This window comes from Lutzomyia longipalpis, chromosome 2 (assembly GCF_024334085.1).
Source record: "Lutzomyia longipalpis isolate SR_M1_2022 chromosome 2, ASM2433408v1".
Taxonomy (NCBI): domain Eukaryota; kingdom Metazoa; phylum Arthropoda; class Insecta; order Diptera; family Psychodidae; genus Lutzomyia; species Lutzomyia longipalpis.
Window position 1 is genome coordinate 361,455 of NC_074708.1, and position 18,445 is coordinate 379,899.

The following is an 18,445-nucleotide window of genomic DNA, read 5'->3' on the forward strand; positions in this document are numbered from 1 at the left end:
CAAAAAGAAAATGTCTCTTGGATCATCGATAAGTTGTTGATTGAATTGAGACATCTATAGTAAGGAATTGAGAGGAGGAAAAATGTGAATAAACTCAAAAAATGTCATAATGTTTCCAATTGCAAGTTGATATGCCAAAAAATGCAGCAGCTTGGATCCGAAAACGTGAGAAGAAATTTTTCTATTGATACAATTGATACAGTAAAAGTGGAAAATTTTACTCAGCAATAAATACAACTTTATCCTTGAAAGTTTGGTTTTTTCAATTCACAAAGAAAACTATTAAGTAAGATACAATGCATTTATAGTTTTTTTTTTGGAGGTATTTCACGAACTTGATATTATTTTTTTCTTGTGCAGAAACTTTTTGAGAGTAGTGTATTTAGCATATAAAAGTTATGTTGAATAGACAATGCAACATATATCCATAAATATAACTATCTTATAAGGAGAGTAAAACAGAGTTCTATTGAGGACCATGTTGTCTGTCCATCTTACAATCTTCTCATTTTGAATTTTCTCACTAAAATTTGAATACATGAAGAGAATGCAATTTTTTATATTATGTATGTACATATATAGAAAAGAAAATTGGAAACAATGGTACTGGAGGAGGACGGGGGGGGGGGATAATACACAGAAATGCCGGAAACATGTTGAAATATATGCAAATAGTTAAACAATATCGTATGCATCGTGTTGTTAGGAAAAGTTTCCACGCAAAAATCGACATGTATGTATGCATTATATGTACATACATATGTATATAGGCTATAAATAATATGTTGAAAAAAAAAAAGAGTGGGTACAACGAATTTAAACAAACATACCAATTTCACAAGTCAAGTATTTTGCCACTCTCAGCACCCGGAAAGGCCCAAATTAGTCTTTTTATGAGAAAAATTCGCTAGAATTGAAAATTTTATTTCCCGCAATAGTCCGCAATGTGTGCATAAAAAAACATACACGATTTTAATTCAAATTACGGACTTTTCTCTCTTTATATTTGTTGAATATATGATAAATTTTAAAATATTCCTGTGTGCACAATTTTCATTATTTTAGCTTATATAAATGAAAAATCTTTTATCTCACAGAGAATAAACAATAAAAAATATGATATTATTATTGTAATAAAAATAAAATAAAATTCGTAATGTTTGGGGCTGTTTAGGTTAATTTATTTTATTGGATCTCTTAGAACTAAAAAAAAAGAACAATATATTACAATCATCCCAGCTTCCAGAAAGCATCTTTAAAAGATGATCTTTTACCTAAAATTATTGCTTTTTCTTGTTCCAATTTCAACTATTTTTGCAATTTTATCCTTTTAACGTGGAAAGCGCGTGATTTTTTTTGCACGACCTATCGCAATTAATCTTAAAGATTAATGAGCTGAATGACATTAAAAAGTTTCACACAAGGAGACAGCACTTTTTTTCTCATTTCACTTTTATTGGATTCTCGCCTCATTTTTTTTTCAATGTTAATGTGGTGTGGATAAAGAAATTGAATGAACAATATAGATATTGTACAACTATTCATAAATATGGATGCAGACTATTTTTAAAATATAACAACAACATAATCAATAATTCGCTTTATGCACACAAAGCATATTATACAATGCACAATAGCTTTTAATGTTATTATGTACCTTACCTATATATTTTCCTTAGAAATATCAGCAATTAATTAATTGCAAGAGAAAACCAGCAATAATTTAACTGATATAGGGGAGACCGGGGTAAAAATAGTCAATTTGCATAAATCCTTATCTGCAGGATTCCCCAAGGGCAAGAAAATTTCCTCAATAGGTCATTCTTATAGGAAATTTCCTGGCCTACAACTTTGTCTCAGACCACTTTTCTCTATCTCCACGGGAAATATGAGTTTTCGAGCTTTTCCTAAACCCTTCCGCTTCTGACTATTTTTAAACGCGGCGGGTAAATATAGTCACCAGTTGGCTAAATAAAGTCGGTCGAATTTTCCGGCATTTCCAATGATTTTCCACCTGAGAGATTGATAGTAGTTGATAGCTAAACTTCTCACCTTTTGATCCGCGACAAGGAATTTCACTTTTATACGCACTAAAACAGAGAATTTTGCGTTTTTCTCAAACACGCCATTTTGCAACAAATGAATAGAAAATATGCCAAAAATTTCGATCTCCCATATGATTTACATGGGATGACTACATCTACCCCAAGGGGTATGTTTTGATTCAAAAAATTGTAGAGAAAAATCATTAAAAGTTATTGAAGAATACACCTTGGCAATGTTTTCTGTAGTAACCCAGCTAGTGAGAAAAATTATCAGATTGGAAAATTGCTGAAGGAAAACTTCGGAAAACGCGTTTTTCTCAATACGCAAAAGTTTGGGAAATGGGCCAAAAATCTATTTTCATTTTTAACTCCTAAAGTACTGATCGGATAACCTCCAAATTACTGTCAAAAATTATAGGTTGGTAAGGCTTTGCACCCTAATTTTTTCCGATTTTTCCGATTTATATTTTGGGAGAAATTGGCATTTGAAAATTCCAAAATGACTATTTTTACCCCGGTCTCCCCTAATATCTTTAAAAAGAGGTCTATATAGAGAAGATTGAGGAAATTTTGTGCTTATATTTAAGCCATTAACATTGTAAAGCTCTTCAGGATAATTTACTAATTTTACCCAAAGGAAACATTGGGAAATGTATCTTAATATATAAAGCTGAAATGTTTGTCTGTCTGTGGCACATGAACTCCTCCTAAACCGCTGGGCCGATCTTGATGAAATTTGGTATGGGGGTAGAGGGGGTCAATACGAGTTGCAAGCGCTATATGGGATTCCGCCCCAACCCCCCTTTATAGCGCCCCCACAGAAAAATTGATGTTTTCCCATTTTCTACCTGCTGAAGGGTCAGATAACGGGATTTTTTTATTTTAAAATTTTTTCGGTTTATAGTATTATCCACCCTCCCCTACTAATATACGCCCCCTTTTTATAGCTTAAAAATGAGTTTGCTCACACGTGATTGGGGGCTCGGGTTGACTAGTTTTATTATATTACGTAATTTTGAATCTTTTGAATAAAAATAAAATAGATTTAAGTAAAGTTAAACAAAACTATACAAAGCTGCACCACTCTACTGTATTTTTCAATCTCAATATGTATAGAGAAAGCTTTTAGATTGTATACGTTGAGTCATATTCTTGTTTTTCCTCAAAATCTAATGCGAATATTAGAATATAACTATATATGTTTTTGTGTATATTAATCTACACTATTTCAGCATTATGTATGGTTGTTGTGCTTTTCTGTACATACAAACGTAAATAATGGTCCCTAACAGTGCTATGTGCGAAAATCCTTTTGTATGTATCACCTCTATATTTTTGGTTTGTGTCCCTACCCATTATTACCACCTGCTGTCTGCATTCATTTCAGTTTTCATAATATTTCTCCTCGAAAATTAATTTCGATACATACTTTCACCACTCCATGGAGTCATGTGCTTCGTCTTCAATATCATTGCCGCTCTTTTTCCTTATGTACCTACATATGTATATAGACTTTTCTGCTCTCACATCTTCCCACTTATAACCTCATTTCACACTTCATTTTTATTATTAGGATGATTTCCTTCCACTCACCCTCTCCTCCCCCCCCCCATCGACACAGGTCCTTTTGTACATAAAACGACAATACATCATTGATATACATATATAACATGCTTTGGTACATATAACCTCAATTCAATAATGAAAAGAGCAAAAACACGTAAATTAAATCAATTCCATATTCACCGAATACCAAATGGATGCTAAATTAAATTCAATCTGTGCTACACGCCGAAAAAAAAAGACATTCAATATTTTCAACTCCCCCGAATGAGAAGAACATTTTGGTGGTGGAAAATGAGTGTTGCTCTCCTACGTATAGCTTCCGAAATAATCTCAAATTACTTGTTATTTCAAAGACCCAATATCTTCATCCAATATTGTTGCAATAAATGATTATCTTCAGTTGCAATAATTTGTTATTAATTAAAATTTTATTCTATTAGAAACGAGGTAAATTGTCGCTTCGCTCCAACTTTCCTCGCCCCGCTTCGCGCAAATTTTAGAGAGAAAAAATTGTGATGATTTATAAGTATGATTGGGCACACCTATCAATCCCAAAGAAAACTAATTTGCAAAGAGAAGAAATCATTTTCATACAACATTTCGGGCGCCAAATTCAAAAATTCGCAAAAAATACATGACTTTTATATGGAGGCTACCTGAAGGGGGGCTTTGGGGGGGAAATGGATACGGCCACTCGAAACCGCCTGATTTAAGGAGCCTCTGTACCAAATTTCATCGCGATCGGACAAACGGTGTAAATTTGTATAGCCGAACACGACGGAAGATTACCAACAAACAGACCTTTCTTTATTATATAGATGACATTTAAATTCACAGAATTGCTCCCAAGGCTTTAGATGCAAATATTTCGAAAAGTAGAAAAAAATAACTTATTAAAAAATTAAATCTGTACAATTACGCATTATGCCCTTTTCCCGTAAATTATTTTTAAAAGCTCAACATAAAGCAATTTTTTTATGGATTTTCTCTTAACTGTAGCATTGCTCGCGAATCCTTTAAGAGCACTTCACAATTTGTTTTTATTCAATTTCAATGCATTTTAATCACTCGAAGCAATGTATATGTTTTTTTGTATACATACATATATTTTTTTAAGCATGTCACGCTTGAACAGATAGAGTGCATTTTAAAATGTATGTTTATTGTATGATTCAATAGAATCAAAACCATTGATAAGTTTGAAAATTTTAATTAATCTGCCATACAGCGGGAAATTGATTTTTTGTAGAATTATTAAAAATGCTTTCTATCACTTTTTTTTATTAGTGGAAATGATTTTAATTCCTCTCTGTACATATTCCACGTACATATGTATAGGTATTGTACTGTAATGTGATTGATTGTAAAAAGTATTTAAAGCATAGAGTGATAATACTCTCTGTCTACATTTGATAACTCTATAAGGTTTTTTTTTTAATATTTTAGGCCTTTCAACTGACTTTAGGGGATAATGACTGGAAAGCGACGATAAACGTTTTTTTACTCCTAATGTTTTTTTTATTTATGGAATAAATTTAATAAATTATAATGTAAACGGTCGCATTTAGGACATTTTTCCCTAATACACTGTAAGAAAATTTGTTGATTTTTCCTACCATAAAATTTCTTCTGACTTTCGTGTTGAGTCTAAAAGACAACGAAGAAAAACTAAGCTCACAAAATAAAAAAAATTATTTTCCCCCAAAAGAATATTTTATGTTTATTGCAAAATCCAAAATAATACGCTCTAATGAGACAATGTGCAAGTTCTAAACCACAGCAATTTTTTTACAATATGCTTTTGATAAATTAGGAGATAGGAAACTTTATCTGCAACCGGGTGTGTGGAAAGAAGAAAAATATATATACATATAAAAATGAAAAGATAAATATATATAAACTGCAAAGATAAAAATTAAGCATGGATGGAACAGTATAAAGCGAAAGAACGGTAAGTAAAACTTACGGGCTGTGATTCTTTCTTTGTCAATGAAATGTGAAATTGACGGAAAATTGGGGATGGGCAAATTTTGAGGAAGGCTTTCTCGCGCACCGAATCACAGCCAACGCGCAGATAATTTGTGAGAAGCCTTAATCGTGGGCGTTGGCTGTGATTCGGTACGCGAGAAAGCCTTCCTCAAAATTTGCCCATCCCCAATTTTCCGTCAATTTCACATTTCATTGACAAAGAAAGAATCACAGCCCGTAAGTTTTACTTACCGTTCTTTCGCTTTATACTGTTCCATCCATGCTTAATTTTTATCTTTGCAGTTTATATATATTTATCTTTTCATTTTTATATGTATATATATAATGTATATATCTATGCATTTATATATATTTTACTTTACTTTTATATGTGTATATATAAAACGCCCCGCTTCGCGGGGCATTGGTCTTATGCAACTCAAGATATAACATGTTAACTTTAAAACTCAATATCTCCGGAACGGCTACATAGATTTTCTTCATTTTTAGCATGATGAAAGATATTATAGCCAACTATAACATACCAAAATTTGAAGCAATTCTATAAAGCCGTGCTCGAGATATTCATCAAAAACTCATCGAAAATTTTGTTTTCGATTTTAGCGCCACTTGCGGTCATTTTTTGAACTTGCGATGTTCCGAGCAGTTGTAGGGCTCGTTAATATCTTTCATTTGAGCCCGAGTTGATCAAAATCGGTCAAGCCGTTCTCGAGTTATGGCCGATTTTCGATGAAAAATTGTGGCGGCCATATTGGCTAAACGGCTTGGCCGATTTTCAAAAATGAGGTATCGTTGGAAAGCTCTTGATGGCCCCTACAACATGTCAAAATTTCAGATTTTTAGCTATAATAGGGCCTGAGATATAGCGAAAACAAAATTTGAGGGTTATTCAAAATGGCGGACGGGGGGGTGGGGGGGTGGATTTGACTTCATAATCGGATGTCTTCCAGTCGATATATGAACTTTGCCGTTGACCGCAAGTCTCTATCTAATACCGTTCTCTTGTAATTTAGCGAAAGGTTCCGGCCGGACGGCCGGACGGACGGACGGACGGACGGACGGAACAATTTTTGGCGCATACGTTTTTTGGAATGTAGGGACCCTAATTCGTGCTCATCCCAAGTTTGAGTCCGATCTGACGACTTTGCATTTTAGAGTGTACACAGAAGCTGTGCTTCTTTGAAGAAAGAATCACAGCTAAAAAGGTACACGCGAGGAGTTTTGATAGTTGATATCAGTATATTCAGATCAGCCTCACAATGAGACATTAATTAAGGGGTGGATTATATAAGGATGTCGTTTTGTTCATCATTGGCACCCGTCCCAGGGTGTAATAAATCTCAATTAAGAACTAATTCCCAATTACACAGAACACTGCCTTAGACTATATCTTTTACATGTTGGATTCTTACAACCATACCCTGTGTTGCCCTACCAGCCGCCCACCCCGTACACACTAATATTACTTTGGCCCATAATTCAGTGGAAATATGTAAAATCCAGCACTGAAACCAAATTAATTATGGTATTCACATTGAAAAATAGCCACTAACGACATAATATCACCAATTTCCTTTGGCTTGTTCATCAAATTAGCCGCGTATATGTATTCTCTAGTATCCCTCAAGGATCCAAAAAAAAACATATACCTAGCTCACAGTGAGAAATCAGGGATATTTATCTTTACTTTCATTTGGGCATGCATGTGTGCTGTGCAAGTGTGGAGAGAAATTAATTAATAAAATAGAAATTTTATACTCACGATTGCAGAAAATTTCAATATTCATCAGCAAATCACTTTTATGCTCACCAAACACTTTTTACTTGAAATTTAATTCAAAAATTAATCTCAAAAAACCTTTTATAATAAATGGAAGTTTCTTTTTTTTTAATAAACAATAAAGTTTATCACTCACTTTGAATACCAATTTTTAATTCATAATTTTTTTAGTTTCTATTTTAATTTGAAAGACAAATTTTTATCTGAGCTCAATAGTTACGCGGGATAAATTCAACACTAAAAAAATGATGTAACCACGAGTGGAAGGATAGTTTGAAATGAGCAATCTTGGAGCTGTTGGACGTCACCCTTGGTGCCCTACAGGATACTGTGGCGGGCTGCCCAAGGAGTAAAAGAGGAGAGTGACATTTTCTCAACACACTGATAAATACCATGGCAATATTCACATTTAGAGGGGAAATTTTCGCGCATGTTTCCCATTTGATCACATTGCGAGTTTGGTGGAAATATAAAAGGAACTCTACTACATACCCCTTGTTCTTCGTGCAAAATTCCCACCCACACATAAACGAACATAAATTCACATGGAGATTGTTTGGATTTCCCTCAATGGTTGCACAGTGTTGTATGGGAAAAGTAATGCTGAAAGAATGCATCACAGAAGGAAGAAATATGGGAAGAAAAGTATAGATAAGAGCCCTACAATTGTCTTAAAAACAGTGACGCGCTCCTTAAGTTTCCATTCCACTTCTTTGCCGCCCTTTTCGCGCTCCTCTCTCTCTCTGTCTCGAATACCGGCGAAAAGTTTTGGAAAGATATCGCGTGCCTAAAAGAAAGAAGAATTTGTAACCTGAGTGTAAATCAAAATCACTTTCCGAGGCTAAAGGCTCAAAATAGACCTAAATACGTGAAAAGGAAGATTTTTTTTTACTTAACCTAATTTATAAGGGGAATCCTAAAAGGATATCCTTAGAAAAGCATTTTTTTTAACATTGAGGAGGAGCTTCTGGGATTTTTTTGAAAGCCTTAAGGTTTTTACTTTATTATTAAAATCTTTTCCGTTAATTTTTTAGGGATAAAATTTTTTAATTTTGACTTCAACGGCTAACAATGATTAAGACATAATTTGAAATGTTAAATAATAATTTTTCCAATCAGAATTAAAAATAAAAAAAATTAAACTCATAATTCATTACATTGTCTTTCATAAAAACTTTTCCTCCATAGAAAAGGGACTTTACATTGTGTGGCTGTAAACTCTCAAATCGGGTGGTATAAATCACAAATTCCTTCTCAACAACAGTCATGATTTGGCTGCATGTTTGTGAAATTCCTCAAACATTCTTCTCTTCCCTTTGACATTTACTTCCTTTTACAAAATATGAGGGGAAAACTATTGTTTTGTTAGTAAACCGATTTGATTCAATTTAACAAATTTTAGTTTAACTTCTATATTTTATATTATTTGATTTTGTGGAGGGTACCTCAACATCCACACATAGTTTACAAAGTCCTTAATAAAGTCTCTATCAAAGACAATTAGGGTGGAATTTCAGATTTTATACCTATATAGAGAAGAGGGTTTATCAGACTCTTTGCAATATTCGATAATTCGAAAATTTAAACGTTAAATTTTGAGAGTAAAGGTTGCCGTAGGGTAGTTGCCACAATCACACACATTGACCTTTCGAAGCAATATTTTCAAAGCAATATTGTATAGTCACATTATGTAGTTACCCTGGTTAAGCTCATATAAAGCTGCATTTATGTTTATTAATTAGACGTGAATTTCACACATAAGCCACATAATTGAATTCACCTAATTTACACAAATTAATCGAATTACATAACACACATAGCGCTAATGATGTTTAATATCAAAATGCAGAAAATGGACGTGTCAACAATTTTCTTTTGAGAAAATTTTCTCCAAGCAACATGTTGAAATATTTATCATTTACTGCCAGCGCGAGTGTTCTGAAAAAAAAAAGTTAATTGACCAACTTAATTTGATTATTATTATTAAGATAAATAAAATAGAAAAGATACTTAATGAAAATTTCTCACTTTTCCAACGCCAAGAGAAAATTTTTCACAAATTTATTATTAGGAAAAATTACCTTGTGTACATCATAAAAGCTTTATTTCGTAGAGTCGGGAAAAATGAAAAGCTCTCAAGAAATGTTTTGGTGAGAATGAGGAAGTGTGGAAGAAAATTTGGCACAAACTATGGTGTAATAATGTTTGAAACTATTTAATGGAGAATTTTCCATAAATCATTATGTTTTGAGTGTGGAAAAAGAAGGAGGGAAAAAATGCAATATTTTGAGGAATCCAAAAATGGACCATTAAATGGAAAAAGGGAAAAAGGACAGTGTAGGACATGCACCACGTTCATAGCATTTCAAGAGTTATTTGATGTAAATTTCCCCTCATTTGACTCTACGCCAGAGTTCTCTTTCTTCACCCAGAGTTACCGTCCACTCGACTCCTCATAAAACACGCTCGTTGTGAATCAGGCAAGAGCGAACATTCCTGTTGAAGTCTTTTGGAGGGAAAGATATGGTTGAAAGTATTTTCAGCACTTAATGCGCATCATATAGTACACACCGCATGTACTAGTCATGTGAATCAGTACTATCCTAACTGCATAAAAAAAAGACTTCAATGCAAATGGAATGTTGATTTACATGTAGATATATTTGCATGAATGTGTCATTGAGGTATTTATAATTTTTCTTTAATTATTATATTACCTCGCATTAAAGGAGTTTATTCATTTTGGGGTATATATTTAGTTTTTGATTAGATCGTCCGGAAAAAATACAAGATCATCTAAAAAGGAATAAACTCCTTAAGTTTTAAATTTTGAATTTTTGTAACAACACAAAAATATTCTCACAGAATATTTATATTTTGGTATGATAGAGAATTTTCATTAAGGGTTTGGTGTGGAAAAAGCTCCACTATGCACGCAGTTATGTACACACAATGAAAGTTGATTATGTGAATGTTACATAAGAAGAACAATCACATATAGTAGAGAATGCATTGTTGCAATGTGTCTTGTGTGTTTGCCGTGTGCTTGAAGAATAGAGCTGGTTGCAGGAGTTGAAAGTTTTTCACAGTATTATGTGACGGAAAATTAATTTTCCGGTTGAAGTTTTTCATTTTATATTATTTGACTGTTTTCATATCTTACATTTTATTACAATTATGGGGTATGTTTTGGGGGTAAATACATCCCGCCCCCGTAGATGAGAGAGATACAAATTCACCATTTTTGTCTTCATCTATAAAATATTTTCTTCTCTTGTGTTTTTTTTCTTTGCACATTCTCCCCCCGCACTCCTACGCTCCGTCAAACATGTCCTAGAGGAGAAAAGTACTAAAATTATATTACTTTTAGATACTATCTACACTTGTATGTTTACATTTTATATAGAGAAGCAAAAGGGAAAAAATGAGAAAGAGGGAAAATTTGCGCGAGAAAATGAAGAAAAGTCTATATATAACGAAGGTGACTCCCGGAGGTGGAACGTACATACATATAATGCAGTACTCTTGATGACAAGTCATCAAAATTTTATATTTCTATGACTCTTGCACCTGTCGCACGCATGGTTCTTTCAAGTGATATTTTCAATTTTATTCCATTATAGGTTTTCCATCATAAAAGTTATGCGTTCAAAGCTCTCATTCACCATTACACATATGGCTTAGCTATATACCATTACAACATCCACGCGCAACGCAGAGACTTCCTTCTTTTTTTGGCTTTTAAAAATAAAATGTCTTTGCCTTTTATATCCTGACAACAATGCGACACAAAATTCCTTAACGCATGAAAATTCTTTTTTAGGTGAAAATATCACTCAAGTTTTATGTTGGAAAATGTCGTTTATACAGTGATTTACAATTCATCCCTCTCTCGGCATTCTCTCCACCTTTTTTTCTGCCTTCCCTATCTCTATTCAATAAAAAAAAATACCAATTAATCTCTTCTATGCAGAATTTTATCTAATCAAAAAGACTGTTGGATTTGAAGCATATTGGCACATATTGGCCAGACATTGCACAGCATTGCAGGGCCCTTTTCCCAACAAAGCTGTGTGAAAAAAAAGGACGAAAATCTCGTGAATTCAATCACACCAAAAACATTGATTGAATTTTTCGCAGAGTTCCCAAACATAGTGGTGAGGAAATGGAATTTTGCAGAAAACTCCCTCGTTCTTTTTTTCTCGGGGGGTATCCACCATCGTTCTTGATTTCACTTTAAAGATGTGCGATGGAAGAGTGATTCCCACCACCACCACAATCAATCGATTTTTCCATTTGCGCCAAATTTCAACCCTCCCCCTCCCCCTTCTAAATCGCAATGGAGTAATTTTTAAACAATTTGCAGTCGATTGGGTGACTTGGAGAAAAAGTTGTGTTCAAGCCTCACAGTTCAGCCAATTGTCCATTTTCCCATACACCCAGGCTTATAAGGGGGTTGCTGATGGTCATTCCCAACTAAAAGGCTAAAGAAAGTGATAAACCTCTACGATCCCTTAAAGTTCTCAATTGTATAATGTCTCAATTTTTATTTCTTGAGTTTTTTTTTATACGGTAGAAGAATTCAATATTTTTATTCTCTTAACTTGCATCCTAAGGATCCAAAGTAATAAACTTTATTAAAATAAAGAATTTCATTATAATCTGCATAGTGCTGATTAGTACGACGCAATTTCCAGCAATATAAAAAAATTCTTTGTCCATTTTTTTTATTTTAAAATTCTTTAATATCTTTGGAGTTCCTTCTCGTGTGTCCAGTTTCTTTGAACTTGTGAATATTAATTACTATACAAGCAGACAACTTTCATCAGCATCCTCTCAATGAAGAGAGGGGTTGTGTGATGTTAACAAAAGATGAAAAAGAATACTTTTACTATGCTAAAAAAATATTTAAAATATACATAGCTATGTGTACTTATTAACAGCTCAAAGTATGATGAAAACAATGAAAAAATGTCCATTTCAATTTTATTCTTGCTTTGAAGTGTTATTTCAATTCTTAATTCTTGTTTATAAAAAGAATCTTCCTTTTTTTTTGGATGGAAATATAAAAGAATTGTCGCATGGAATTGGATGCGGCAAAATAGAAGAGAAGCATAGCAGAAGTTTTTTTTTTATATGGTAATAAATCCAACACGTAATGTCTTGCTCCTTATGTTGGGGTAGGAAAAGGAAAGGAAATTGTTTTGAACAAATTTGCAGACAAAATGGTTTCATTAATTAGTGAAAATGTTTCCTCCCATGTAGCCCAAACAATAATTGTTGCAATTTTGTTCAGTATTTGTAAACACATTTAGATGTTTAACGAAGGAACACAAAGGGTATGTGGCACAAACGACTGAGAGCACTGAAACCATATTTATTTAACCATCAGCCTAATTAGGCCACAATCAATTTTCCATCATCAACCAGAGTGTACATTAGTGATATTTTCAAGAGGAGGGTGGTGTGTTGGTTCGATACACAACATCACGGTTTACTCTTGCAAAACGCATTTGACAAAAATTTGGTTGTTCAACTGGTTGACGATTTTCGTCGGTTTGTGCTCAATTAAAACGAATGTTCCGCATATAGATGCACATAAACCCGATTAAATCACCTGCATCCCACAAATTGGACATGAATAACCATTTTATAGTATTTGTACAAATTCTTGTAAATCCATTGCAAATCGTTTTTCACATCTCAATTAAATCCAAAATGAATTTCTTTGATCTTTTTTTTCCTTTCTATAAATTCAATGATACGGTGAACCCATTTCTACGTTCTCTGTACATTTTTTTCTTATAAAAAGAGAGCACACAATATTCATGCATAATGAGTTTAAGTACCTTAAACACTTTATTCGCACCTCTAGAAGATGCTTAAGAGGAAATTAAAGCCATTCTGGTTAGATGAAAACCGATAATCTTTTATAATGGCTTCACCGTGGGGGTTAGAATAGACGCCACTGAGGATTTTTCTTAAATAAGGTGTGGTGGTTATTTTTTTTAATAAATAAATTTTAAGATTAAGTGGGTTAGTTGATTTATAAGTGAGGGGAATTTTCATTTTTGCAAAATTAAAATTACAAAGATAGAAATCAAAATGGATTATTGCCATAGAACGCCAAAATGAAAAAAATCTTAAATGATTTCATTGTATGTTTCAATGCTAAAAAAGACTTGAGGTGTGCAGAGGTTATAATGATATGAAATGGATGATATGGACAAACAAGGATGAAATCTGTTTTGATGTTGACCTGTATGTTGTATAGGACAAGTGATACTGCTTGCGGTGGTGCATGGTTCTTTAAAGCAGTACCAAATAACACTAATCGCCCAAATGACCATATTCACTCTCCCACAATGATTGCACCATCATACTCGTTATCATTGTGGATATTACCGTCACCACCAGGGTTTAACATTGACACCCTCTCTACCACCCTTACCGAAGTCATCCAGCATCCTCTGCTCACTACAGCGTACAATATTCCGGTCAGTGTGTTCACATCTAAAGCACTTGGATTTTATATACTAAAAAGGTACACCACATTGCCTTTGCAGTTATGTACGTAAAGTACCTAACTTACCTACCTATGTATATAATCAAGTTGTACTCTGATACTATCATTTCTCGGAGATACCGTATACTTGTAAACGAACAAGGTATTTGCAGGTAGACACTCTCAATCCCTAATTAAAATGCAAGCATTCCCTACACTTTAAATGTTCTTTTTGAAAAAAAAATGCAATATCTGCATTACTACATACAATATGTATATTTTTTATATACATACAATAATACTTATTGTAGGAACCAAATTGAGGATTCTTTTTTTTTTCAGTGTGTGTGTCTGCGAGGAAGGAAAAGAAAAATTTGCCAGGATATAAGCGAAAATCCATAAAATGTAATAGGACTATTACAATCTCCAATCAACATAACCATCATACATATATGCCTCTTGTTCGTCTTGTGCATTATTCTCATCAACAAGATTGTTACTACCTCTTCCAGCAATAATACAGCCATACAAGTAATCAATGTGAATTGAATTCTTCTCACTTTAGGATTTTTTTTATGCACATTGAATGCATAGGTACACTCTTCTTATTCAGAGTTCGCAACTTTAACCATTTTTGAGCAAATAATCGATAAATAACCTTTATTGTAATATTACTGAAAAGATTCATATATCATTACTTCCACAACTTTATAACCAATCTCATGAGAGGGTTCTGGAGTGGAAGAGAAAGAAAAAGTTAAGTTAACATTTTGTGAGTCAAAAAAAAAACGATGAAGAAGAAAGAATTAAATTATTCAAACAAACTTGTGTGCCCAGGTAAAAGAAATTTTATCATATAAGAGAAACTTTATGCATATATTATGCTAATATGTATTCAATATTGTCATCCTGATGATGTGTACACTAAAATTCAAATCAATTGCGTGCCATTGAATCATGTGATGGATAAATATTTGATGGTAGAATTCCAAGTTGATTTCACAGTTGAACGGGTGTTTTATAAAATAAACAAAATCGAAATTGAAGGAATATAACTACATAAACACTGTATGTTGCCATATACATAATATTGTATATAAATTGATATATGTATTATGTATTTATTATAGACGAAAATGTTTAATATTCTTCCAATAATACCCATTTTATTTATTGACATTTGATTATGTAGAGCAGAAAGGGTTGGCTGGCATTTTGTGGTGTGTTCCTTCGTTAAGATAAAGGCAAAAGTTGTTTTTCTTTTTCCCATTTTTTTACCCCACGCTCAATACAAATATGAATGAGCTAATAAGCAATTTGTTTTTCCTACTAATTTTAATATTTCTTGGGAATAATAATAGGCTATTTTCATGATATTATGCTGATTATTATTTGCTATATATTTCAGTCCCTAAAAAATATCTTGTCACTTTATTTCCAATAGGTCATGTTTATGTAGATGTAATATTAGGAAAATTGATTTATAGAATTTTCTTTTATAGGTAAATAAAGGTTAAAAGTAGAGAAGAATAATTGAAGTTATTTTTAGAGGATCAAAAAAAATTCAACTTCCTCCCTAACTTAACATAATAAACTTTAAAAAAACAAGAAGAATACTAATTAAGGAAAATTCCTTCGTGTTACCATCATATTCTATCAATTTAATCAGATCCATAATATCCCACCAGCATATGTTCCTTTTCAGATAACATTTTCTAACCTATGGCATACCACATGCTCCCCTGTATTTAGTATCCACACACCCATAGTGGGGATGGGGGGAGAAAAGATAACCGAGATAACCGCGAATTACTTTAATGTGGTCGAATCGCACCGAATTTAATTTATATTAAGTTGAGTGTTATCTGGTGGCGACAGGCGTTTGAATGCTGGCTTGGTAAACTCTTGCTCCCACACAACCACTTCTAACTTTTCTCATTCACAAATCCCAGAAATCGAATCCCTCGCATATCTCACATTTTGGGACCACCCCCTCCCCAGAGCGCACCCGAGCACCTTCCCATGGGTCCCCATTTTTTTTTTGTCTATTTCACCACCTTTTTTTTCGCCTCTCTACCATCCACCCCTTTTGCCGGCACAAAATACTATTATCCTCTTCTCCGTCTCTTAAAGCCACTCCAGTCCCGAGCCATTTGACACTGATGATGGGATTCAAGTGGATATCAATGTGTTGTAATTTTGACGAAATGTCACCGACACAACAGAAGGGTTGAGTTTTCATCTATTCTTGGGTAACTGTTTGGAAGAAATAGGGGTTATCCGCACATCATCAGACTAACTTTGCAGAACATATCGTTCTATATTATGTACACTGCTGTATATGCCTATATATATTTATTGCACGCACACTTATGAGAGATAAAAGAGACTATAAGAAAATTCATATGTAGATTTTTCAATTCTTAGTTTTAGAATTCTCTTATGGTTTTCATCATTAATTTAAAATATATATATATATATATTTTAGTGTTTTGGTCATATTTCAATGTTAAGGAGAGTCTGTATTTAAAACAATTCAATAAAAGATCTCACAATTGAAAAGAATCCACGTAGAGAGTAAGATTAACTTATAAAGGACAAAACGGATACATTCTACTTACGCTAACCAATTTGTCTTTTACGTTTTTATGCACCATTGACCTTTTGTATTATTTTTGGCAGGAATCTGTAGCACCAGGAGGCTGTGTCCTAAAATCAATAAAATATAATGCATATAGTTCCCATTTAGACTAGACTGTAATTATGTTTATAGCTATACATATATGTATACGCATACAATGTAGAGATAGCGCTGTGTCAGCACAGTGTTTAAATGCCAAAAAGGAAAAGGGAATGAACTCTAGCTAGAGAGGACGGACAAATAATTATCCACCAGTGAATTTAATTGCTTGAAAATGTGGTATGTCATTCAATCAAATACGTGAAACCCTAAGCAAGATAGGTTACATTCGCAAATTGTGCTCCTGATGTGGCAGAGTGGTTGGGCTCACCATTCTAGAGTGGGGAGGGGGAATGATATCTCCACAGGACACCCCACAATAGCACCCACGTATACGCGTAATTTATGTGCGAATAAGGGTAGCCCATTTACGCTCCCTCACTGTGTGAGCTTCGATCTCTCACTGTGTGATTATTCAATCCTTTTTTGCATTCACTCGGTGTGGATGTACCTACATACATATATAGTATGGTAGAGGCGAAAAAAAGTCAAATGAAAGTCATTAGAGGTACACTTTACCCTTGCAGAGAGACCCTGACTTCCTTCGCGTGCCCGTAAAAAATCGCTAACATTTTTTTTTCAAAGGGGTATACCATTAAATTTTAGAAGAGCATTTTAAATTTTGTCGAGAGCAATATAGGCAAAACATTACATATATGCCGGGAAGCACATAGCACGAGAAGGATAAAGTGCGTGTTGGAAGTTTTTATTTGTTCGTCGATCGATTTTACTGCAAAATTATATTATCTACTTAAAAAATAGAATAAATGAGCAAATTTTATAAATATTCTCTCAACAGTGGAGCTTTTGAAAGACATTTTAGTTACCTACATACTACATAACTTTGTGCATTAAAATTGATTAGAATCATTAGTGATTCAATTAAAAGCTCATGATAAGTTTTAAACTTCTAAGCTCTATGTATAATATTAATAAACTTAAATTATCTTCCATTATCATGATTAAATCTAATTTAAATAATAAAATTGAAGAATTTAAAGCTAAAATCTTTAATTAAAATTTATTCAAGTTAAATTAAAAGAGGAAATTGGATAAATATTTAATTTTATAGGTTTGTTTCTAAATTGTCCACCAATAAACACTATTTTGAGTTATATATAGTGAGGTATGTGTATATTTTTTTTTCATTCTATCCCACCCTCAATTCCTATTTTCCATCACCACCCCCAGACTAATGCGAATTTGCTAGGATACGGAAGAAGCGAGTAAAATACCAATGACAATCGATTTGTTTTGCTTTGCTTTCTTTTTTTTTTCTTTGCTGTTTTTTTTCCATATTAACACAGAAAAAAAGAGCAGATTGCCACCTAAAACGTGCAAGAATGTGAATTGGTTCCAATTGCCATGAAATTTTTGTCGAAGAGAAAGAATGGATTAAAAGGAATTTATGTGAGATTACTTCAGGCACGATTTTTATATTTTTTCCCCACACCCCTCCACATGAGAATAAAATTCATTTGATTATTCTGCCCAATTTCAATTTTCTATTGAAGTAGTTACACCATTAAGGGGTATCCTACACCTCCTTGCGCACGAAATCTGCAGAGAGTGCCTGCAAGATAGAAAATTCTAATGGATTGCTTCAAAGTTTTACGAAAAAGCCAAAGCTCTCGAGCTTTTCTATACGTAGGTATGTATGTGGAGACGTTCATTTCACTTTCCCGCCACTTTCTTCCAGCATTTTGCCTGTGTATATATGTATGTATTATATATATACATATGTATATGTAGTGCTATCTGCGGGTATTTTTCTTAGACACAATACTTCACTTGGAGACAATTTAAAACATGTGTAAACT

The 18,445-nt window shown here is 33.3% G+C and overlaps 2 protein-coding genes across 6 annotated transcripts in view; both read right to left on the minus strand.

Moving 5' to 3' along the window:
* Positions 1 to 18,445, minus strand: part of LOC129788401 (N-acetylgalactosaminyltransferase 7) — a 783,634-nt gene that overhangs the window by 83,895 nt on the left and 681,294 nt on the right. The gene's annotated exons all lie outside the window — the stretch shown is intronic.
* LOC129788436 (uncharacterized) overlaps positions 1 to 18,445 on the minus strand; it is a 111,590-nt gene that overhangs the window by 83,895 nt on the left and 9,250 nt on the right. For 2 of the 5 annotated variants that reach the window (XR_008750362.1, XM_055824517.1), the window contains exon 1: positions 7,363 to 7,712. The gene's annotated coding sequence lies outside the window, so the exon portion shown is untranslated. Of the gene's footprint in view, positions 1 to 7,362; positions 7,713 to 16,506; positions 16,633 to 18,445 lie in introns of those variants that run through there. The other 3 variants (XM_055824520.1, XM_055824518.1, XM_055824519.1) reach the window with 2 other exon arrangements.